At 43.5% G+C, this 24,261-nt stretch overlaps 1 protein-coding gene across 2 annotated transcripts in view; it reads right to left on the bottom strand.

Annotated features, from left to right (window-relative positions):
- HERPUD2 (HERPUD family member 2) overlaps positions 1–20,541 on the bottom strand; it is a 97,173-nt gene extending 76,632 nt beyond the window's left edge. Inside the window, exon 1 of one of the 2 annotated variants that reach the window (XM_048839073.2) lies at positions 20,435–20,541. The gene's annotated coding sequence lies outside the window, so the exon portion shown is untranslated. Of the gene's footprint in view, positions 1–20,340; positions 20,360–20,434 lie in introns of those variants that run through there. The other variant, XM_048839074.2, reaches the window with a different exon arrangement.
- Positions 20,542–24,261: the final 3,720 nt, after the last annotated feature.

The raw sequence follows: 24,261 nt of genomic DNA, 5'->3' as shown, positions 1-24,261 counted from the left end.
ATTATGGGAAGATATGAACAAAATAGAAATGAAATCAAGGGCCAAGTTTTTCTCATCTTTTCTGTACAAACAGTGTCATTGAATTCAAGGGCCATATTTATACCAGCCAGTTTTCTCTTCAAATTTCCTAGCACTGGAAACAGTGAACTACTGTGTCAACTAGACTTGCTCTAGACAGGGTTAGACTGCGTAGTGGTAAAATGCTGGTGCTTTATCTTAAAGCAAAATATTGCTGCCACCCGTGGAGTTGCCCCACCAAGAGCTACTGTGGGAAGTTTCAGGGGGAAAAGTCTACTTAAGGCAAGGCCATGGAGATACTTATGTGGATAAAGTGACTTCCCCCCAACTCCCTCCCCGCCCACAGGATCTGGCCCCGCAGTGTCCAAGTGAAGAATATTGTATTATGTCCTATATACATAGACAGAATTTGGATTCTGATGTTTGCTTTTTTTTTAAATCTAGAATTCTGCCTAAAATCACAGAATGATGGGAAAGAAAACTGAAAGCACCTGGTAAACTAATGAAGGGGATCCTAAAGGTAGCATGTAGTCCTTATACAGTTGGATCCTACTATAGCCAATAAAATGGATTTCAGAGGGTGAAGAGGGGATGGTTCTGGATGTAGCAAAAACAACATGTTCCTGCAGCTGCCAAAAACCAAGTCTTTGATTTAAAACTATACCTGATTACCATAAAGACAGATCTTACTGCTGACTTTTCATTTTCTTGCTATGTTTGATTTAAATTTAGACGTCAGCATCTTTGTTATATACTGAACTTATGAATGATCCCATCCATCTTGTAGCCTTAAACTTTGGCCGAGCAAACAATTACCTTTGCTGGCAATCACTGAGGGAACACTGGAAGGCAGACGCCTAGCTGATGAGTCATTTTTCCACAATTTGGTTGCTTTATCATTTTCTGGTGCAGCTGGTGAGAAGATGTTTTCTGTTGAGTGAAGTTAACAGGCACATTTCCCTGCTTGGTAGCAGCAATGAACTACAAGGATTTCCTGAGGAGTAACTTCCCTATGTAATACGTGAGGTTTTTCACGTCACAGAGGAGGTCACAGAGGATAATCATACCAGTCCTTTCTATCCTCAAAATCTATTAAGGCATAGACACTTACAGGCCTGTTCCTAGTGCTCTTGCTTCTGGAGTCATCTAATTACATTACCAGCTCAGATTTCCTGTAAGAAAGAAAAGTTTCTAGCTCTCACAGTTGCAAAGAAAAGCCTGAAAAATGTGACCTGAGTGTAACTAATGCAGACATCTGCAGACAGCCTGAAACAATAGCTCTGAGAGAGGTGAACTGCCCCAGGCATCACCATCAGGCCCATCCAGAGAAATGTGGGGCTACAGTTCATCATGTTAGCTGGATCCCCATCCCCTCCCATTTTACTTTATTTACACAGACATTACAGATGTTCTGAGGGCCCACCTCAGCATGGGGCCCTGATACAATTGTTCCCCACTCTTACCTCTCTCCATCAGCCCTAAATGGGATGTTAAAATCAAGGCCCTCTGCTCTTGGAGGGCCTGCCAGCCTCACCCCAGCAGAGGACTCTGTGTGTAGTAGGAGAAAAGTGTAGTGGGTTTGGCCCACCATTCCACGCAGGTGTACCCTGGATGCTTGGCTAAGTACTGGGAGGGCTGCCGGTTGCCACCTACACCTTCTGAAGATGAGAAAGCGCCCCTGCTGGGGCTTCTGGGGGGAAAAAAGGGGCCCTATGCTGTTTCCCCTGCCTCTTTGGAAAGGGATGGGCTCCCTACCACTGCATCTCCAAGTGGGGGTTGGAACTGTGGGGTTAGGGGCTGAGCTGTGTGATTGCAATCAACCAGGATCCCCATGTTGTTGTGTGCATAGGGCCGCAGGTTGCCTTAACCTGGCCCTGCACATGTCATGTCCTCACTCTTTACTTATCTTCCATGGCTTTCCAGTGCCCGCTACTCATTTCCTATTTCTCCTCTTGAGGACCTGATATTTCTTCCCCCTTCCCCCCCCCCCCATATCCTCTGTGGGGCTTACAAAATGAAGTGTGTACTGTTTGAAGTACGGGACAAGCTGGTCTAGACCCTTCCAAAAGTAAAGGGCCTCACCCTGAACTAAGGGAAGGAACCACTAAGGCCAGGATTCAGTTGTTTACGGGGGATAACAAAAGAGAAAAAACAGGAATAGGAATTAAGTCAAAGGTAAAAAATCAGGGAACCATAAGTAGACACCGAGCAGAGAACCCCAGACAGCACCCAGCACTCTTCAAAGACGTCTAAAGAGTCAGTGGTTATTGCCTTAAGGAAGTCTGCCCAGAGGTGTAAGCAGACAAGGGACTAGAAATAGACCCAGAGTCATAGAGTACCCCGCATCCAGCTTCCTACTGCTGGAGTGATGGCTGGCCATCTTGGCCAGTGCCAGGAGGCTGACAAGGAGGTCTGTGACTTTGCAGAGCCATGGATGCGGTGTGCAAAAATCAGGAGGTGCAGGGAAAAGTGCTGGAATGGGGGCTGCAACCTCTGTAGATGTGAACCAGGGTCTCCCTCTTGCAGCAGAAAGGGTAGGTATTGGGGGAGTTAGTGAACTGCGGCAGGTATACGTCCATGCTTACGGCTCCAGGGAGGAGCCGCCAACTGATATCCCCTGTGGGCCGTGGAACCACAGCAGAGTACAGACTGGCCCAGTGGGGTTCCTTGCCCTCCGCTGGTCACAGCAGATTCTGCCATTTAACACTGGGGTGGAACACGAGGGGAAAAGAAGTGGATGGTGTGAAGCACGAGTGTGTACAGATATTCTCTGGGCGTGGTTCAGAGACTGACTGGCTGGATGTTATTCAGCCAGTTCAGATGATATGTTGGGGGCGATAGAGGAGCCTAATGACAAGTTCCAGAGGGCCAGGAGTGAGGGTTGGATGGGGAGCACCCTCCCTCCCCTTCAGGACCTGTTTGCGGAAAGTGAGAGAAGCAGGAGGCAAGGCTGCCCTCATCTCCTTGAACACACAACAAGTGACACATAGGGTGGGCAGCCCCATGCACTGGCTGAGCATCACTGGGTCCACACAGTCCCTCTGATCATAGTCCAGGAGGTCTCCCAAGTCTGGTGGAACCAGCCAGGACCATCCTCAGGTGCACCAAGGGGAACTCCACCACTGGCACACAGAGATTGGGGTTGTGTAGTGTCCTCCACCCAGATATAAGTGAAGGTGATGGAGGCCTGCTGGTGCTTGTGCCAGATGTCCACCAGGGAGTGATGATTAACAATCTCCCTTAGGACTTTCGTGGTGGCCTGGTACTTCTCTATTCCAAGGCAGTCCTGTGTGTCCAGGGCGGTGGTAAAATTCTCACCCAGGGCCACTGCATGAAATGTGTATGGGAAGGGGCAGTGAGATTTCTCTGAAATCAAAGCAGGAAGGTTATAAATATTCCAGTGAGGCTTAATTTTTAAAGCTTTGTATCAGGATGATAATGAAATAACTATAGTTAGGAGATGAAAAACCTCACGTATTACATATCATAACACATATCATAAAATTACATATTACCTCACGTATTACATATCATAACACATATCATAAAATTTCACCAAGTGATTCCTGAATGAAGGCTATATCAGCTGCCTTGCATTGATACCAACCATCAGCAAAGTAAGTGTCTGTATTAATTGGTTTAATGTTATTTACTTAATATTAATGTGTGCTTACAGCCTTTCTATTGTATCTTTTAATTAACAGGAGCAGGTGAAGCCCAATGGGTGTGGGTAGAGAACGGTCTCAAAATACCTTGTTAAATAAATGCAACTTACTGTTAGATAAAAATGTTTTACTGTACAAAGTTAAACATTTATTTTTCAAGAAGATGCTCTGAGTTCTGCTTTATTCCGTGTGGAGACAACGAGGCGGGATGCCAGGCAGAGCCAAGAGTAGCAAAATATCTCCTCAGCTGCTCTTGGACCTGCTCACAGTAGGGAGGGGGGCAGCAGGTGGAACAGAGAGCAGGCCAACCTCTCATCTTCCTCTTTTTAAACTATTTGTATTAGAGTATCGTTCAAAGTCCCAAATCAGTGTTGGGGTCCCATTGTGCTGGACACTATTCAAACAAATTATAGTCCCTGACGCAAACAGTTTACAGTGTAACTAAGAGCTTGCAGTCTAAGGCCCTGATCCTACAATGAGCTCTGCATAAGAAAACCCTTGCATGCAATGGAGTTAACTGTAGAACTGGAGCCTATCACTGAATTGATGAGAGAGCAGGGAGACTGAGAGATGATGAAGCCAGTGCATCGAGCAGAAATGAAATAGAGGGGGAAAAGCCTTGATTAGCAACACCACCATCGCTGCACTTTTACTGAGAAACGAGCAAGAAATTCCCTTATGAAAACATACTTATTATTGGCCAAAACTTCCCCGACTTTTTTGATAGTAAGTCAGGAAGTGATAAAGCTTGTCAGACAAAATGACTAACTTGTTATTTTTTCAGTATCAAAAGTGTATTTTTGGTCATTACTGTTGGAGAAAAACATTGTGGCCTAATCTGTTTTTACTATTGTAAATCCATCAGTGATACACAACAAATGGAATTTATGTATATAAAGATTCATTTCTTAAGAATTTTATTTCAGTCTAGGCCTGTGCTTTACCTATAAGTATCTTATTACTACTTAGCACTCATTTGGCACTTTACTTCTTCCATGCTCAGTACAAACATTAGATTATTTTGTAACAAGTTTTCCAATCAAGTAAACATAGAAAAATGCAGAATTTTAATAAGCATTACTTTCATGCTGAGTGTCAGCAGGAGAGGTTCACAACCCAAACCACCACAGCACACACAACGTAGTTCCCTTTATAGCTTATCCCCTTTTTAGTGGATCTTTTATTTCATTTCCTCAGGCCCAGATCCACAAAAGGACTTAGGCATTGCAATGCTCAGGATTGCAGTGTCTAACTTTTAGGCACCTAGAAAAATCACTGGAACAACACTGTGATCCATACAGCCTGAGTTAGGGACCTAGTCTCCCTATACAATGAATGGGGAGAGAGAAGCACCTTAAAATGTGAACCACAAAAGTCTAAGCTAATCAATATGAGATGCTGACAAGAGGGGTATGTGCTAAGCTTCTCTCCTCTCACAGAGGTTGACACCATGTCCAGGCTGCAGGGAGGTGCCTATCTCTGCTTGACAATCCAGAGGAACCTGTCTCGTGTTGTCAGGCAGCTTAGGCACTTAAGTAATATCTTACAGGAATGACTTAGGGCTGGTTTACACTGGAAACTTACACTGGCATAACTATGTCGTTCAGAGGTGTGAAAATTCCACTCCCCAGCAACATAGTTCAGCCACCCTAACCCCAGGTGTAGACAGCACTAGGTTGACAGAAGAATTCTACCATCAGCCTAGCTACCACCTCTCAGGGAATTGGGAGAACTCCTCCTGTTGACATAGGTAGTGTCTATATTGAAGCACTACAGTAGTACAGCTGCAGTATTTCAAGTGTAGACAATCTTTAGGTGCCACACAAAATAGCCAGAGGAAGAGATGTCACTGCTTCCCCCCTTATAACATTTAGCCTAGTGAGTAAAGCACACACCTGGAATATGGGAGACCTCATTTCAATTCCCCCTCTGGCAGAGGGGGAAAAGGGATTTGATCAGGGGCCTCTCACTTCTCAGGAGTGTACTAACCACTGAGCTATGGAACATTCTGACACAGTGCTTCCTCTCACCCTCTCTTGTTGAAGCTGTTCCACTGTGGCTAACTAATTAAAGAGCAACTGGAGTAAGTAAACTGGAGCCTGGAGTTACCACAAAGGTGCCCTAACCACCAAGCAACAGTCATTCTCTCTAAGTCTAGAGTTCAGGTGTCTAAGGACCTTAATGGATCCTACCCTCAGTGACTAAACTCAAAGGGCTGTACTTTTGTCGAAAGAGATCAAAAATCTCAGTATGAGCCTGACTTCCTATCAAAACTTCCTGTTCTTCCCTTTTTAGATGGACTCTGTCTTATCTCCGTTGAGTGTGAGCTAATGAGACCCACCTGGTATGGCTGCCTGGGTGAGTCAGCAGACTAATAATCCTGCAACTCCTCACAGCTGTTCATGCTTCTCCCAGATAGAAGTAGGGAAATGGTGGTGCAGGCTTAATAAATTCCTTCCCATGGTGCCCTAGAGTCTAGGCACCTTGTCATGCTGAGATGTTATCAAAAATTACTGATTTTGTAAATAAACTATGAGCAATATCCAACTGGACAAATTAGGAATTGTTGTATCCCACACTTCTAGTAGGTACAATGCCTAAATAAAACAAATGTTTTCAATTTGTTGTTTGATGTGATTTAACACATTGTGATTCAATAAAGTCTTAGAATGGTCGCATTTTCAAATTCACTGTAGAATGTATTGCATTTGGATACAGAAAAAAATTCAAGTGTAGAGCCTCAGCTCCATGTTCATTGTAAGAGGCCACGCACTACTATCACAACAGATTACACTCCATTCTGTTAAAAACTGTCATTTTTGCAGCAGCATGCATTTATGCAACAAGACATCAGTAGCTAATGCATTTGCCAGAGACATTAACCTGAACAGACACTTTCTTTATAGCTACGGTAATTATGAATAATATGGAAAGGTTTTTAGCCAATCACAGCCTAGAAAAATCAAATGCTGTTCTCTTGCAAATGACACAGAATTTTTTTTACTGACAGTACAGTCATATCATTCCATTGCTATACCAACCAGTCCCTTACTGAAAGTAAAATCCACGCACACATAGGGCCTTTAAAAGACCCTCCACATTGTGCAAGCACTGCTTTGGCCCTTCACGGGGCAAGTAAGGTGGAGGTCATGTATAATGACCCTATAAGAGGGCTTCTTCTCTATCTACTTGCCACATAGGGGGCCTGTGGTGGGCTACTCGATCTTTGGTCATATAGCTCGAATAGTCCAAAATCCCTTCGTAGGGATTTATAAAGGCTATAGCTACTCTATCAGCCCAATCACACTGGGGTGGTGGTGCAATCCACCAGTTGGTAGGGGAATGAATTCTGTCCCCCCTCTTCTCAGCAACAGCACGGTTCCCACCCAGCAACAAAGCCTATTTATTAACTCTATGTCCCACCCCAAAAGGGACCACAGAAAGTCCACTAAAGCAGCATCACCCAATTTTCAAATTCTCACAAGACAAGAATTTTTTTAATACTATGGTTTGTCTTGTCCATCACACAACAGGAACAATGCTCATGGTGTTGATTTTCATTCACAGTAAACAACTTCTGCTGTTACCAAACGTCTTAGCTTCCCTTCGTATTTAGTTATCCCATAAGCCATTTATTTACGTATGTAGTTATGATTCATATACCAGTATATTGCTGCCAAGACAATCCCATTGCAGTGGGGATATTTACAGAAATTTTAAATATTATAGACAAATATAGTAAACAGTCAGAAATAATTTTGATATGAAATGGAAACTCATTGACTTTCAAAGTGGAATTATCAATACTGAACTTCTTGAACAGCTGATAGATAGGACAACAAATAGAACAATATAATTTTGAATTACAGGTAGAACTATGCTGCAATTCTTTTCGACATTAAAAACAATCAAAGCAAATTTTCAGAAGAAATATTCACTGCTGGCGTGAATGTTTGCTTTCTGGCCCCACCTTTAATTAGGGGTTTCCATTCTCAAAAAGAGCTGGCGCAACAACTCAAACCAAAGATATGTTCAGAAAGTAGAACACACATCTAAATTGAATAATAAAGTGTGATGCCCATTCATTTATTCCTGTCACACTGATTCAGTTAAGATAACTGAAGTCTCAGAAATGGTATGGATGCCACAACACTAGCTTCAAAACCCATGACACTGAAAATCATCCAACCATTCACTCATTTTAGTAGAAAAGACCTGGTTTTGTTTAGCAGCTTTTACAATGAAGGTATTCTAAAGCACTTTATAAAGTAGTGAGTTAGCTACTAATAATGCTGTCAATATATAACCAAACATAACAGGCTTCATACATAGCTTGCACAGAGCGTTGGGCATCACATTACAAACCGTTTTACTGAAAGATGGAATGTTGGCTAGGATGTATAACATATAATATAAACATCACACGTGTAGGAAGAGCATGTTGTCAATTAACCCCTAAATAACATATAACAATCTTGTGACCCAGAGAAGTAGAGAAAACAATGTGAAACTGTCTTCTTTTGTAAAGCTCATGTTTATTTATAGCACTATATAAATAAAAATGAACCAAAACCATGCATTTTTGAAACCAAAACACAAAAAATGTATTTTATACTTCAACAAGAGTTGAAAAAAAATGATGCAGAAGCTTGTCACTATAAAGAGTATGTAATTTCTTCAAAAACTGTCTTCACTGTAGGTTTGTGTTAATATGTAAAATTTTTATTTGGAAGGCTAAGAAGGTGTCTTGGGTTTTTCTGATGTATCTGCTATGAAAACTGCAAAAAGAAAAGGAGTACTTGTGGCACCTTAGAGACTAACAAATTTATTTGAGCATAAGCTTTCATGAGCTACAGCTTACTTCATCCACTACATGCATCCGATGAAGTGAGCTGTAGCTCACAAAAGCTTGTGCTCAAATAAATTTGTTAGTCTCTAAGGTGCCATAAGTACTCCTTTTCTTTTTGCGGATACAGATTAACATGGCTGCTACTCTGAAACCTGCTATGAAAACCGGTTCTTGAAATATGCCAGGTTTATAGGTAGGATAAATCATCAAAAAGATCAAGAATTCCAAATTCTGCTTAACTAATTCCTTTTAAGTTTCAGAGTAGCAGCCGTGTTAGTCTGTAACCGCAAACACAAAAGGAGTACTTGTGGCACCTTAGAGACTAACAAATTTATTTGAGCACTTGCCCCATAACCTCAGCCGTGCAGAACACAATGCCATCCACAGCCTCAGAAACAACTCTGACATCATAATCAAAAAGGCTGACAAAGGAGGTGCTGTCATCATCATGAATAGGTCAGAATATGAACAAGAGGCTGCTAGGCAGCTCTCCAACACCACATTCTACAAGCCATTACCCTCTGATCCCACTGGGGGTTACCAAAAGAAACTACACCATTTGCTCAAGAAACTCCCTGAAAAAGCACAGGAACAAATCCGCACAGACACACCCCTAGAACCCCGAGCAGGGGTATTCTATCTGCTACCCAAGATCCATAAACCTGGAAATCCTGGACGCCCCATCATCTCAGGCATTAGCACCCCGACAGCAAGATTGTCTAACTATGTAAACTCCCTCCTCAGGCCCTACGCTACCAGCTCTCCCAGCTACCTTCGAGACACCACTGACTTCCTGAGGAAACTACAATCCATCGGTGATCTTCATGAAAACACCATCCTAGCCACTACGGATGTAGAAGCCCTCTATCCCAACATTCACACAAAGATGGACTACAAGCTGTCAGGAACAGTATCCCTGATAATGTCACAGCAAACCTGGTGGCTGAACTTTGTGACTTTGTCCTCACCCATAACTATTTCACATTTGGGGACAATGTATACCTTCAAATCAGCGGCACTGCTCTGGGTACCCGCATGGCCCCACACTATGCCAACATTTTTATGGATGACTTAGAACAACGCTTCCTCAGCTCTCATCCCCTAACGCCCCTACTCGTGCTACATTAATGACATCTTCATCATCTGGGCCCATGAAAAAGAAGCCCTTGAGGAATTCCACCATGATTTCAACAATTTCCATCCCACCATCAACCACAGCCTGGACCAGTCCACACAAGAAATCCACTTCCTGGACACTACAGTGCTAATAAGCGATGGTCACATAAACAACACCCTATACCGGAAACCTGCTGACCGCTATACTTACCTACATGCCTCCAGCTTTCATCCAGACCACAACACACGATCCATTGTCTACAGCCAAGCTCTATGATACAACCGCATTTGCTCCAACCCCTCAGACAGAGACAAACACCTACAAGATCTCTATCACGCATTCTTACAACTACAATACCCACCTGCTAAGTGAAGAAACAGATTGACAGAGCCAGAAGAGTACCCACAAGTTACCTACTACAGGACAGGCCCAACAAAGAAAATAACAGAACGCCACTAGCCATCACCTTCAGCCCCCAACTAAAACCTCTCCAGCGCATCATCAAGGATCTGCAACCTATCCTGAAGGACAACCCATCACTCTCAAATATCTTGGGAGACAGGCCAGTCCCTGCTTACAGACAGCCCCCCAACCTGAAGCAAATACTCACCAGCAACCACACACCACACAACAAAACCACTAACCCAGGAACCTATCCTTGCAACAAAGTCCGTTGCCAACTGTTTCCACATATCTATTCAGGGGACACCATCATAGGGCCTAATCACATCAGCCACACTATCAGAGGCTCGTTCACCTGCACACCTACCAATGTGATAATATGCCATCATGTGCCAGCAATGCCCCTCTGCCATGTACATTGGCCAAACTGGACAGTCTCTACGTAAAAGAATAAATGGACACAAATCAGAGTCAAGAATTATAACATTCAAAAACCAGTCGGAAAACACTTCAATCTCTCTAGTCATCGATTAGAGACCTAAAAGTGGCAATTCTTCAACAAAAAAACTTCAAAACCAGACTCCAATGAGAGACTGCTGAACTGGAATTAATTTGCAAAGTGGACATCATTACATTAGGCTTGAATAAAGACTGGGAGTGGATGGGTCATTACAAAGTAAAACTATTTCCTCATGTTTATTCCCCCACCCCCCACTGTTCCTCACACATTCTTGTCAACTGCTGGAAATGGCCCATGTTGATTATCACTACAAAAGGTTTTTTTTCTCTCCTGCTGGTAATCATTCTCGTTACAGTGTGAATGGTAACACCCATTGTTTCATGTTCTCTGTGTATATAAAATCTCCCCACTGTATTTTCCACTGCATGCATCTGATGAAGTGAGCTGTAGCTCACGAAAGCTTATGCTCAAATAAATTTGTTAGTCTCTAAGGTGCCACAAGTACTCCTTTCCTTTTAAGTTGTATTTCTACTTCAAATAGTGCTCAGTCATCACGGCAATATTACTAAGTGTTATTTTTCTTATGCAGAATAGTAGTCAAAGCATTGCAATCCACAATATGAATACAGAGAATTAATCCGAGTGTAAATTTCAATCTCCTGTTTGATAAATGTTTAATTTTCTAATATGTTCTTCCATGTGTTATGTATCTATAGTTTTTCTAACTTAATTCAGGTGTAATGATTTACTTTTTGCATACTAGATTCATGTATTTAGCTATTCACTGTGTTCTAAGTAAATGCAAACCCAGTTTTGTGCAGATGTTTGCTAATAATAAGCAAAGGTGACTATAGAACTGAGAGATAGTGCTCCCACTGAAACCAAATCCAAAACTCACACTGACTTCAACAGATTGGATTAAAATAAACCTAGATTTCTGTTGAACAAGCCTACAACAATATATACATATGGTATGAAGGATGTGGTGGCTCCCTCGATTTTTATATTGTATATGATTGCTATAAGGGATACATGGTAGCTATAGAGCATTGGGAGCTGAATAACATAGGTTTGTTTGATTTAATAGTATGCTGTTACAAAAGCAGTGCAGAGGGACAGGCAATGCATACAGACAAGCCACCTCCTGACAAATAGCAGGGAGAGTCAGAGACTGTAAATAATTAACACACTTTGTTCTACAACTTTTTCTTTTTAAATGGGGTAAAAAACTGTCTAAAATTTGCACAGAAAAAAAGAAAAATGTAAGAAAGCCTTTTCTGTTATGGGAAGCTGGGCTCTTTTTTAAATAACAAATGTTGATCAATAAAGAAGTGGCCATCAATCCATGTGTATTTTACTTGTTTTTATTCTACAAGATGCAGTGCATCCTTACTAGGGTGCTAAGTGTTCTCTAATATAACTATTCACTAAGCTTCTGCTCTCCTCAGGCCTTGATCTTGCAAAATGATCAGTATGGAAAGACCCATATGCCTGTGAGACTGTGCAGGGATAAGGGTTCGTATGTGCAGATTGACTTGCAGGACTGAGTATTAATGATTACATATCTGGGTACCCAGAGAGCCTCTTAAGGTTTTATTTAAGATTGACCATCCTGAGTGGGATTTACTGATTCACAAATAAACAAACACAAAACTGGAACTACAGGAGATGTGCTCCCTCGCCAAATCTCAATCACATTTCTTTTTGTCACTCTTCTACACCCTCGCTCCCTGGCCTGAATATTGGTTGCTTTTTTAGATTCTAACTCCCCTTTGGGTATAGAATTTGTCATATTATTAGTCAACAAAGTGTCTGGCACTTTGTAAGTAAGTATTAGTTGCATTTTGCAAATAGTTTATTGTTACTATAAAACAAGCATTCTACCATATTTCCCAAACCACATGTTCTTCACAAGGAGCAAAATAGCGTAAAGTAATGAATTACTTCCATGAAGGCTATATCTCATCTCATTTAATGAAGTACACATTATTTCTAAGGATACAAGACCAAGGGTTAAACTCTTTTCTAGATTCTACTGATATGTATTCTCCACTACTACACAAAGCACACATTTTCCTCTCCTAGACAATAAGTGTATGTGTACGCCTCTCACAAAAATCGCATCATTGGGTCATAATCTATCAAAGCCTCTTTCTTTAGATAATTGAAGTAATGGATGTATACCAGTACAATACAGTAAACACTACAAAACAAGAGATGCTGTATTTTTCCAATGCCTATTATTCAATGGAAGCTTGTGTTAATGTATTTTTTCAATATTTTAAAAGTATTTGTTGACATATATGGCATCTCACTGTTTTTAGCATTGCATTCATATTTTTGGAAACACAACATATGGTGAGATTTTTAAAAAGGCTCTGAGAAGCATATAACATCTTAACTAATTTGCATATTTATAGAATAGTGTTATGAGCGGTACCCAATGCCAGGAGCCTGCAGGGACGGTGGTGACAAGCGTATGAAGGACACTGTATACTTTGCTTTTGAGATTGTAGCTTATTTGCCATTTCATGACTGCTCTGTTGACCTCAACAGCATCAACTGAAACAGAAAAGCTATACAAACATAAACCCTGATCCTGCAAACCCTTATTCACACAAGTGGTCCTATTGATTTAATGGGACTACTCACTAGAGGCAGGATATGAAGGATTGGGCACCAGGGGCCCAATCATGAATGGTTCAAAGTACCTTTTATTATTATGATTCATTTGTTTGTAATACTGCAGTATCTAGGAGCCTTAGTTATGGATCAGGACCCTATTGTGCTAGGCACTGTACAGAAGCAGAACAAAAAGATGGGCCCTGCTCCGAAAAGCTTAAAATCTAAGTACAGTAAAAGCTTTGTTATCCGGCATGCTGGAGGAATGGGGGGTGCCAATAAGTAAAAAATTCCGGTTAACTAAGAGGGAGGGAGTTTGGGTGTGGGAGGGTGTGACGTTGCACCCCATAAGACTTTATGGAAATATGCTTATGAATGTATATATGACATAACTGGAATGTTTTATGCTACATATGCCATGTAACATATCTATATAAAGATTATGATCTACTGAATATATTCATCCTATTTGTATGCATGTGTAAATGTTATATTTGAAGTTATGAATATTGACTGTTTACTTGTTTGAATTTAAATAGCCTTAGTAAGGCATTTGGTCAGTGTCTTTAGAAAGGAATTTGCAAGTTAAGTGCCCAATCAAGAAGCACTTAACGACAATGGATCTTGGAAGGATCCAATCCACATAAGAAGTCTACATGAGGACGTTCAAGGTAGCATGTGAACCATGGCTGCTTCCTGTAAGTTCTGAGTCATGCATGGACATGGATTTGTGACTCCAAAACTCCATCTTGTAGCTGGAATTCTACACAGGGGAAGGGAGGGTATCCACCCACAAGAGAAAATCTATTTAAACCCATGGGAGACCCCTCCATTTGGTCTTCAGCTGGCTCAAGAGATAGCCTCTCCACCCCAAAGGATAGTAGCTGCAGGGGGTGTGAGTGATTGCTGGACCCAGACTAGAAGGAGACTAGTCTGTAAAAGGAAGCTTACTGGAACTCCTCTGAGGGTGAGGTTTTATCTGTATTCAGTTTTTTTACTGTATTAGGCATAGACTTCCAGGTTTTATTTTATTTTACTTGGTAATTCACTTTGTTCTGTCTGTGACTACTTGGAACCACTTTCTGTATTTAATAAAATCACTTTTTAACTTATTAATTAACCCAGAGTATGTATTAATACCTGGGGCCGGGGGGGGGGGGCAAACAGCTGTGCATATCTATCTATCAGTGTTATAGAGGGCAAACAATTTATGCGTTTACCCTGTATAAGCTTTATACAAGGTAAAACGGATTTATTTGGGGTTTGGACCCCATTGGGAGTTGGGCATCTGAGTGTTAAAGACAGGAACACTTCTTGAGCTGCTTTTAGTTAAGCCTACAGCTGTTAGGGGACGTGGTTCAGACCTGGGTCTCTGTTTGTGGACAGCAAGCCTGTCTGGCACAGCCAGGCAGGGTTCTGGAGTCCCAAGCTGGCAAGGAAGGCAGGGGCAGAAATAGTCTTGGCACATCAGTTGGCAGCCCCCAGGGGGTTTCTGTGATCCGATCCGACCCGTCACAGAGGGGGCTCAGGGCTGGGGGTTGAGGCGTGGCAGGAAGTGCGGGGCATGGGCTCTGGGAGGGAGTTTGGGTGAGGGGGGGAGCTCGGGGCAGGGGGTTGGGGTGTAGGAGGGGGCTCGGGGTGCCAGATACGGGCGGCGCTCGCCTCAAGCGGCTCCCTAGAAGCAGCAACATGTCTCTGATGCTCCTAGGCGGAGGCATAGCCAGGCGGCTCTGCGCACTGCCTCCACTTTCAGGCACCACCCTCACAGCTCCCATTGGCCATGGTTAGTTGCCAATGGGAGCTGCGGAGCCAGTGCTTGTGGTGGAGCAGGGCAGGGGCAGTTCACAGATCCCCCATGGCTGTTCCTCTGCCTAGGAGCAGCAGGGATATGTCACTGCTTTCAGGGAGACATGTGGAGCCAGGTATGGAACCTGTCGGCCTCGCACCAACCGGACTTTTAATGGGTATCAGAAATGCAGGTTTCTAGAGCTTTCCTGTTGGTAAAGTGCCAGATAACACAGCTTTTACTGTATAAGACAAGAGACAACAGATGGATACAGACAAATAGATGGGAAAGTGCAAGGAAACTATGAGACAATATTGATCAGCATGATAGGTTGTGGTCTCAGTACACCAGTAGCCTAACTGTTGTCAAGATGTTTTTTGTAGGCATCACAGCAAATGAGAGGTTTAAGGAGGGATTTGGAGGAGGACAATGTGCCTCCTATTTAGGTGCTGAGCATTCTCAACCCAGCTTCTAGCAAGAGGTGCTGGTCACTTTACAAACAAATTGCAGGGTTTTTTTAAATTAATCAATTTATACAGCAGCCTTGAAATTTCCTTCCCAAGTTAATTTTTCCTAATTCTAGTAGTGTAGTAGTGAAGGCCCAGATCCACAAAGGTACTTAGGCCGGATCCACAAAGGTGTTGCAACACTGAGCATTGCAGCACATAACTAGAAATCATAGGAACAACCCTGCAATCCACAAAGCCTGAATTAGGCACCTAAGTTCCTATACAATCAATGGGAAGACATAGGCGCCTTACAATATGATCCACAAAAGCCAGAATACTAGGTGGGGAGCTGCCTAAACTAGCCAAAGGGAGAGACCAGTGAATGGGGCATGTCCTAAACCCCATCCCTCTCACAGACTAGGTGACTAAGTCTGGGCAGCAGGGAGTTGTCTATCTCTGCTTAGCGATCCACAACTGGGAACCTGCCATATGGAGTCATATGGGTTAGGTACCAAAGGTGTTTCTTGTGGGAATGAATTAGGCACCTGCCTCCCTCCACACAAAACAGCCACTGGAGGAGGAGTTGGTGATGCCATTGCCCACCTTATAACTTTTAAGCCAGGGGTTAGAGCACTCACCTGGGATGTGGGAGACCCACATCCAAATCCCCCCTCAGCCACAGGGAGAGAAAGGATTTGAACAAGGGTTCCCCAGCTCTCAGGAGAGTGCACTTCCCACAAGTCTGTGGGATATTCTGAGATGGGGCTTCTTCAATCTCTCAGGCTGCAGCTGTTCCTTTTTGGATTAAATAATTAAGAGTCATTGGAGCAGACGGACTGGACCCTAGGTCTCCCACCTCACAAGAATGACTGAAGTGCCTAACTCCAGGAGAGGGGTTTCCCGCTACGGTTCCCAAGCAGAGAGAGCGGCTTCCCTGCAGCCTTGACTCAAATACCTATCTCCTGGAGAGGGGAAGGGTTTAGGACACGGGGTTTAGGACACGCCTTTTGTCAGCCTCTCCCATATGTGAACAGGTGGCAGATACAATGGGCTAAACCTCTCCTGGCGCAGCTGCTGCCTCCCTGACACCAGATGCCTGGGCCATGGTGGCCCTGCCTGCGCTCTGCCTTTTCCCGTCCCTGCTCCACCCCTTCCCTGAGGCCCCCACCATCCACCACTGCCTGGCTGAGTCCCTCCTCTCCTCTCCTCCACTCCACCCTCCCTCTCTGGAGGTCCCTGCCGCTCACTGTGTTCCTCCTCTCCTCCGTGCCCCCTCTTCAAGTCCCTCCTCTTCTCCAACCTCTCCCTGTGAGGTGTCCCCCACCCCCTACGTCCCTCCTTTCCCGTGCAGGCCTCATGGAGGGAGTGTGTGGAGAAGAGGAAGGATGCAGTGAGCAGTGGGGGGGGGACGTGGAGGAGAGGAGGGATATGGAGAGCGCAAGTGACAGGGTCCTCACAGGGGAGGGGAGATGGAGGAATTCCGGGAATGGTGGGTGGTGAAGGCCTTGTGGGGGTGGAGGAGAGGAGGGACACAGGGAGTGGCAGGCGGTGAGGGCCTTGTGGGGGAGGGAGGGAGGAGAGGAGGAACACTCTGAGCTGCGGAGGGAGGGGGGCTGAGAGGGGAGAGAGCCAAGCTGGAGTGGGGTGGAACCTGTGGCAGAGCAGGAGTGGAGTGTGGGTGGGGCCGCAGGCAGAAGAGTCGGGGCTGTGAGCTAGCCTCCAGCAGGGGAAGCTTCACCCGCTGCCCATGCTTATGTGGCTCCCCCCCAGCATACTGGCTTTGTTGATCACATTCTTCATAGCCTGTCTCTCCTCAGTTCATTGTTTATGGAGCCTATGAGCCTAACTCAAGTTTTGTGGATCACAGAGTTGTTTGTGATCCACAGAGTTAGGCATTACAACACTGTGTTGCAATGCCTAAGTCCCTTTGTGGATCCAGGCCAAAGTCCTTACCCTGAGAAAAAAAGAGTAAATTGCCCTAAAAATTAACATTACAGCATTTATTATACTGGACACAGAATGCCTCAGACATCAGCATTTTTTGTTCTTTCTTCTCAAAATGTACTATTTTTTTTTTACCGACCTTCCTAATTATGCTCCTAATTATTGTATGAAAAGAGAAAAAAAAAATGCTATTTGCAGCCCTTAAGAATCTGTCATTAACCTCTCACAAAAACCAAATGAGATTTAATGAGATTGGGTTCAGTCTTGCTTCAGATTAAGTTAGTGGCAATTTTGCCTCTGATTTCAGAGAGAGCAGGATGATGTATCCATTCCACTACTTTTTTTTCACCAGTTAATCTATCAAGCAATTTCTCACTTAAAAGACCTACTCTGAAACAATTTATTCTCTTTTTAGAACATCTCCCAATAAATTACCTATTTTAGATATGGTATGCAATGTGATATTACTGAAAAGACCATGGAAAAATGAAGTACAACAGCTTGAAACCCTTACAAGAGAAAAATAATTCTATTTTTCTTGTTTTGTCTTATTGTTTGTTCCACTGTGTTGTACTTTTTATGGATTAGTTGTTGGTGTATACTGTGTGTGCAACAAACAACTATTATGGCTATCAAATGTTGTTTTTATTTATTTATTTATTTTATCAATTGACCACAAAAGCCATGTACTTATAATTTAATGTCATGGACATTGCCATCCAAAACAACTACAGTGAAAAGGATTGTTTCTTCTCATCTATTAAGAAAGATACAAACTTATAGTAGGCAATATCGGGCAGCCTTGTGGCCAAAGATAATAAGAGTCTCTCTATCTCTCTTGGGCATCTCAGAACCACATAATATTGTAACCGTTCCAGCTCTTGAAGCAGGATAGAACCACAAAGAATGGTGATGCATATCTTCTCTAATATAAGTCTAAAAAGTATGTGCCGTCAGTGCTTTCACAAGAAGTGTTTGCTCTCTATGTTATCATAATAAAAGTAACTACCTACCAACTAGATGTATTTTTATACAGAGTTTAGGAAAGAAATAAAATTGGGTAGACAATATGTTTCATCTATGTCTCTCTCTCTCATTGCTCATTTATACCTTCTAACAACACTACTAATCAGAGAATACCCATAAGTATCCCTATGCCTTCTACAACAATGTATGATACTGAGACGTCACTACTAGACATAAAACTAGCTCCTTCTGTACCAACAGTAACAGTTCTGCACTTAAAAATTCATTCTCAAAATGGCAGGAAATCAACTGCATTCAGACATAACACCATAAGACTTGTTAAAACTATGAATATTCCCTCCTTTCTGCTAGCTCTTTCCCCGCTACAGTAGAGTACTGATAATTAACGTGATGAGAACTGGCAAGCACAGACCTCTATAACATTATGTGGAGCACAAAGAAAGCACTTAGATTGTAAACTCCTTAGGGCAGAGACCATCTTTTTAGTCCATGTTTGTACACCGCCTGGCACAATAATAATATAATAGTTTGAAATTGCACACCACACATATAAACATCTAGGCCCAGATTTTCAAAGCGGCGTATGTTCCTAACTTCCATGAAATCAATGGAAGTTATAAACCTAAATACCTTTGAGGATCTGGGCCTTCGAGCCTTCAGCGTTGGCACTGAAAGACACGATTTTGAAAGGTTCCAAGGCTTTTTTGGCCCAAATATAAAAAATGCAATATTCTCAACTCTGAGCTTAGTGTTTGAATGAGATATGGAATTAGTTTGTCTGCCTTTACTGGTGTTCATTCTTCTCAGATACTGCTACTCCGTCCTTGCAAGTGATGGCATTTACCTCTGACTCATAATAATATTTCTGAAGAGCCAATTTACTGTCTTTGGAATGCACCAGACTGAACTAAACAGCACATATTATCAGAACATTTCCAAAGGAGCAGATGGAATACACCTTGAGTCTCCTGCAAAGGTTTTATCTTCCTTCTGAAAACTGCCACATACAAGCACGGTTTTACTTTGTTTTTTAAAGATTTCATTCACTCCTGGGACACAGGATTCAAATTAATACTTGCTGACAGCAGGAAAGGTTGGCCATTATTTACACTTCAGGAATTTGACAGAGGAAGATTGATAATTAAATATCCACAACCTCCACTTCTTAGACAGCTTCATTTAGTTCTTTCAAATCTCTTTTGTTTGTATTTACAATTATAGTTGAAGAAGTTCACGTGGACTTAATTAGGAAAGTCATTTTGACAAAAAATAAAATAGCCGGACAATAACTTAGTTTCTCATGACACTTTTCATAAGATGAGAGGTTTGCCCAAATGTTCTTGGGCAAGATTCCCACTTCCTACCCTTCACAGTGTGGAGCGCTCTAGCTGTGTATTTGATTGCAGCTCTCCACCCCAGAAGCAGCTGCTTTCCAGCAGGGCAGAATGTTCAGTTTGTAGAGTGCAAGAAGCGCTCTACATGAATGTAAAATACACAGTATGGAGCAAGGCATGTACAGGAGCCGATGGTTTGTTATTGGGCCACATGGTTGGGGGCAGGCAGGCGTGTTTGCACTTTGATACTAAAGCGAAGGTCTCCCCAGACTGAGGACGGACACGGGTGAGCAAGAGATTACCCCTGGGCCCAAACATCTCCTTGAAGAAAATCACACACAGCACAGAGAGGGAGCCGCTCGCTCCTTGACACTCCCCGCGCAGCAGCAGCCTGAGCCAGTCCGCGCTGGGCAGGGCAAGCGCAGGTGCGAAGGCGAGTGCACCAAGATTTGGAATATGGAATTAGCACCAGGAGCCCGTCCCGCCAACGCCGCCCGGCAGCCGCCTACTTCACTTCACTTCACCTCCCCGTCCCGTCCACCCTCCCGCCTCCTCCTCGCTGCCCGCGCTTTTCCGCAGCCTCGGCCTCTTTTACGCTAATTCCGTAAATCGGTGACATCAGTTTACGGGGCTTGTGGGGGACTAGAAAACGTATCGCAGCACAGTTTTCGTTAGCTTCTATACGGCGTAGAGAGTAACGACCCTACCAGAATACCCGTGGAAAGCGTTAGAGTAGCCGCCTTGCGCAGCCCTGCTTGTCAGCCATCTTTGATTTGGGCAAGGCTCTTCCCCCCCCAATACCTTGCTATCACCGTGGCTCAGTCCGAAGGGAGGGGGATTTCCTCCTGACGCTGAGCCCAGCGAACATCGCAGATACAAGACAGTACAGCGTCTCATCGGCCGCATTTGCCCGGATTCAAAATGGCCCCCGGGCACGTCCACGGGGCGGGGCAATAGTCAAATCTCTCGAGAGTGTCCGGGATCTCAGGCCGCAAGGCCGGAAGCTGCTGCGTACGAGGAGAGGCGTGGGGAAAGCGCAAGTCCGCCTGTTCGCGTGCGTAGGGGCGGTGTGGTACAGGGTGGCTACGCTGCGGAATCGGCGTAGGGGACGTTAACGAATCGGCGGGGCGGAGGCAGCGGCAGCGGCAGCGGCAGCAGCAGTAGCTGGGGGTTGGCTGGTGGGGGGAGGGGGCAGCTCGGTCAGTGCCGCCGCGGCTGAGGTGGAGGAACGTCAACAGCAGCAGATCCGCCGCCAGCGCCATGGGTGAGTGTCCAGCCCGGGGCCCGCCCTGCGCTCGGAGCCGGGACAGTGACAGTTGGAGCGGGGGGGCGGCGGCGTTTCCTGGGGGCGGCGGCGGCTCGGGGTCTCCATGACGGGCAGGGGGGACGGTGGGTCTCTCTGCCGCCCGCGAGGCTGTAACGCCGGGCATGGCCCAGCCGCCGCCCCCTTCCAGTCCGAGGCGCCGGAGCCACCCCGCCCCAGAGACCTCGCTCGCAGCCAGCGCTCCAGGCGCAGCCCGCCGCGGGACCCCGCCCCGCTGCATCCTCAGAGCTGATGGCTCCAGCCCCCCCCCCCCCCCCTTCCCGGACTGGGCCTGGCTCCAGCCCCCCCCCCCCCCCACTCCCCGGACTGGGCCTGGCTCCAGCCCCCCCCCCCCCCCACTCCCCGGACTGGCTCCAACGCGCGCCCCCACCCCCCACTTCCTGCATTGTAATTTTTTTTTTAAACCGGTGCAAAATCGGAAATGCTTGAGAGATTTTTTTTTTTTACCCCCTCCCCTCTAGTTTGCGCCCAAATTTGGGAGGGAGGAATTTGCAGCAGGAATTAAAGCAGGAGAAATATGCAGGAGAGAGGCGGGTGGGACTGAAATCATAGAGCGGGGGGGGGGGGCAGGAAATGAAAGTGTGTTTGGTAGCGTGAGATACGAGAGAAATTGCAGCATGTTTCCCCTCTTAGTTACTGTGAGCTGTGGGTGTTTTATAAAGCTTTTTCATAGTCAATGTATATACACGTTTTTAACCTCTTTCTTCCCACCCCACCCCCAAAGCCCCCTCCTGTATTGTGAATGAGAGCTCAGTTTCACTTGAGTTATCCAGTCACACCCCAAAAGAGCTTGCGGTATTGTTAGACTTCTGGGTCTCATGATGTATTTGATTTTTCGTTGTAATTGAAGTGATAGTAAATGAGTTGCTCAGTATTCATTTACTACTAGTCCACCTATGTACCTTTTGTCCCTTGGAAGATTTTTTTAAAATAAATGTAAGACACACAACTTCTATTTTATTAATTTTTTAAAAAGAAACCTACGGAAGAGCTATGGACTAAGCCTTAACTAATTTTTTAAGACAGATGACCAAATAATTGTTGTGACAGGATATTCAAAACTTAATAGGCAACTTTGGGGGAAGTATTAGTTACTTTAAGATACTGTGACTTTATGTTGCAATAGGACTTCAGTCCATAGGAAAGTAAGGTAAAAGTATGTAAAGTGTAACATTTACATATCTTTGGATGTAGCTTTGGGCATGTTTCCTTGTGAAGACCCAGTAACACAGCAGAGGCTCAGGGGAGTAATGTCTTATCTGAGAATACTTGTTTATAATTTGTTCTTTATTATTGTCATTTATAATCTCCATCTGAGAGGCACTGTGATATATAGGTTCTCAATTATTTAATGCTTTGTACCCGAAAAGTTAAGTTCACAGAGGAGATGTATGCTTTTGTACATTGAAAGGTCTAAGCTCTGTATTAATGTGTTTAGTGAAACCCCTGTCCAATTAAAACAAAAAAACAAGCCTGAAATATCAGTATTGGCTGTGTATATATGTGTACTCAGCACTTTGAAAATTGGATACACCTCTTCATTTCGCTGAAGGTAGTTAATACCTCTTTCCACGGTATGCATCCAATGAAGTGAGCTGTAGCTCACGAAAGCTCATGCTCAAATAAATTGGTTAGTCTCTAAGGTGCCACAAGTCCTCCTTTTCTTTTTGCGAATACAGACTAACACGGCTGTTACTCTGAATACCTCTTTAAACTCTGTAACAATGCCTTATTGGTACTAAAGTACCAGAATGTTGGCTGAATTATATAAACTGATTTTTTCACTGGGGGCTATGAAGCTAGGATTATCATAAGAATAACAGACACCAATTGGATCACTGTGGTGGTTCCTAGATGACAGTACTTGTTCAAGGAGATTTAAATTTATTTTAAGGTATCTTAACTTAGCATGTTTGATATTCAGCCCTTTTCTCCCTACATTTCCTCTCTCTTCCCAGTTAACCCTGAATTAGAGTCTAGCTGGAGTATAATATTTAAGTTAAAGAAAATCAGTAAATTGTCAGATGAGAGAGACAATATATTAGATTAACTGTTATCATAGTGAGGTGGCTTTTTTTAAAGTGCAGACATAGTACTTTATTCTAGGGAAGAAGGGAAACGTAACACTTCCCTGTAACTTGGAACTTCTCCCTCTCCCTTAAAACATATGTAGGTGGGATTTACAGCATTTACTTGCTGAAAGTATTAGTGAATGAATGGGATAGTTGTCTTTTGCACTTCTTTTGTGCATATGTGAAGTACTGTGTTAAGCATTTTTGGAGTAACTTTTCCATGTCTCCTTATCCTGTAACACTTTTGCATCACACTTTAGTATAAAATTGATAAGCAGATTGGGGCTGATAGCATTGAAATCCAAAGCAGAGCAGCATTTGTTTTCTAGCTTAAAGCAATATTATCTGCATTTTTGTAGCAGACACTTTAACAACCAGCACCAATAAATGAAAGTTCTGTGTGAATACAGGCTTTGAAAATGACTAAAAAATAACAGTTACAGAATCATCCAGATGTTGCATTTAGGGGTTGATAGGATATTTTAGGACCTCACTTTGAAATATCAGTATCCACTTAGACCATGTCAGAATCTATTGCTTCTGCCTGAGTGAATCTTTATAATCCCTGAAACGGACAAATTAACTACCTTTTAGCTCATCCTGTTATTGGGGTAACTGTAGGCATGTCTTCTTTTGGTCAAATTGAAATAGATCAGTAATTTTTGGATTGGTCACTTTAAACTGATCACCCAATGTAGGTGTCCCCAAAGGTAACTTCATTTTTGGATGCATGTAACTTGTTACTCAATTTATGCACTGCTACTGTAAACATGCAGGTGTTCTGTGATAAGATTCAAGCATGTAATATGCTTAATATTGCTTGTTAATATAAAACAAAAGTGTTAAATTTATATCTGCTAATGTAAAAGAGAAGACTGGGAGTTCATCCTCTTAGGACTGAGACGGACACAGCAGAACTCTAAACTATGTTCTGATAAAACACCACAGCATTTTCTTCAGTTTACCCACAAAACCAAATAACTTGTCGTCTTTTAGAACTTCTCTCACTTAAAATGGTGCTTTAGATGTTTTCTTTAAATGATTTTAATGGACCATCTTCAAAGAGTATACAAAAACATCCATCAGACATTAAATTCTAAATAAAGAAAAACAAGTGTTTTCTTGGTAGTCCCGAATTTGGATTTTGACTGAAAACTTTGTTCGGATCATGCATTGTAGGAAAAAAGTTGTGTGTTATCTTTAAAACTGGCATACAGCTGTTGAGTTGATAG

This window comes from Caretta caretta, chromosome 2 (genome assembly GCF_965140235.1).
Source record: "Caretta caretta isolate rCarCar2 chromosome 2, rCarCar1.hap1, whole genome shotgun sequence".
NCBI classification, from domain to species: Eukaryota; Metazoa; Chordata; order Testudines; family Cheloniidae; genus Caretta; species Caretta caretta.
Note: the sequence above shows the minus strand (reverse complement) of the source record. Positions and strands in the feature narration are given on the sequence as shown.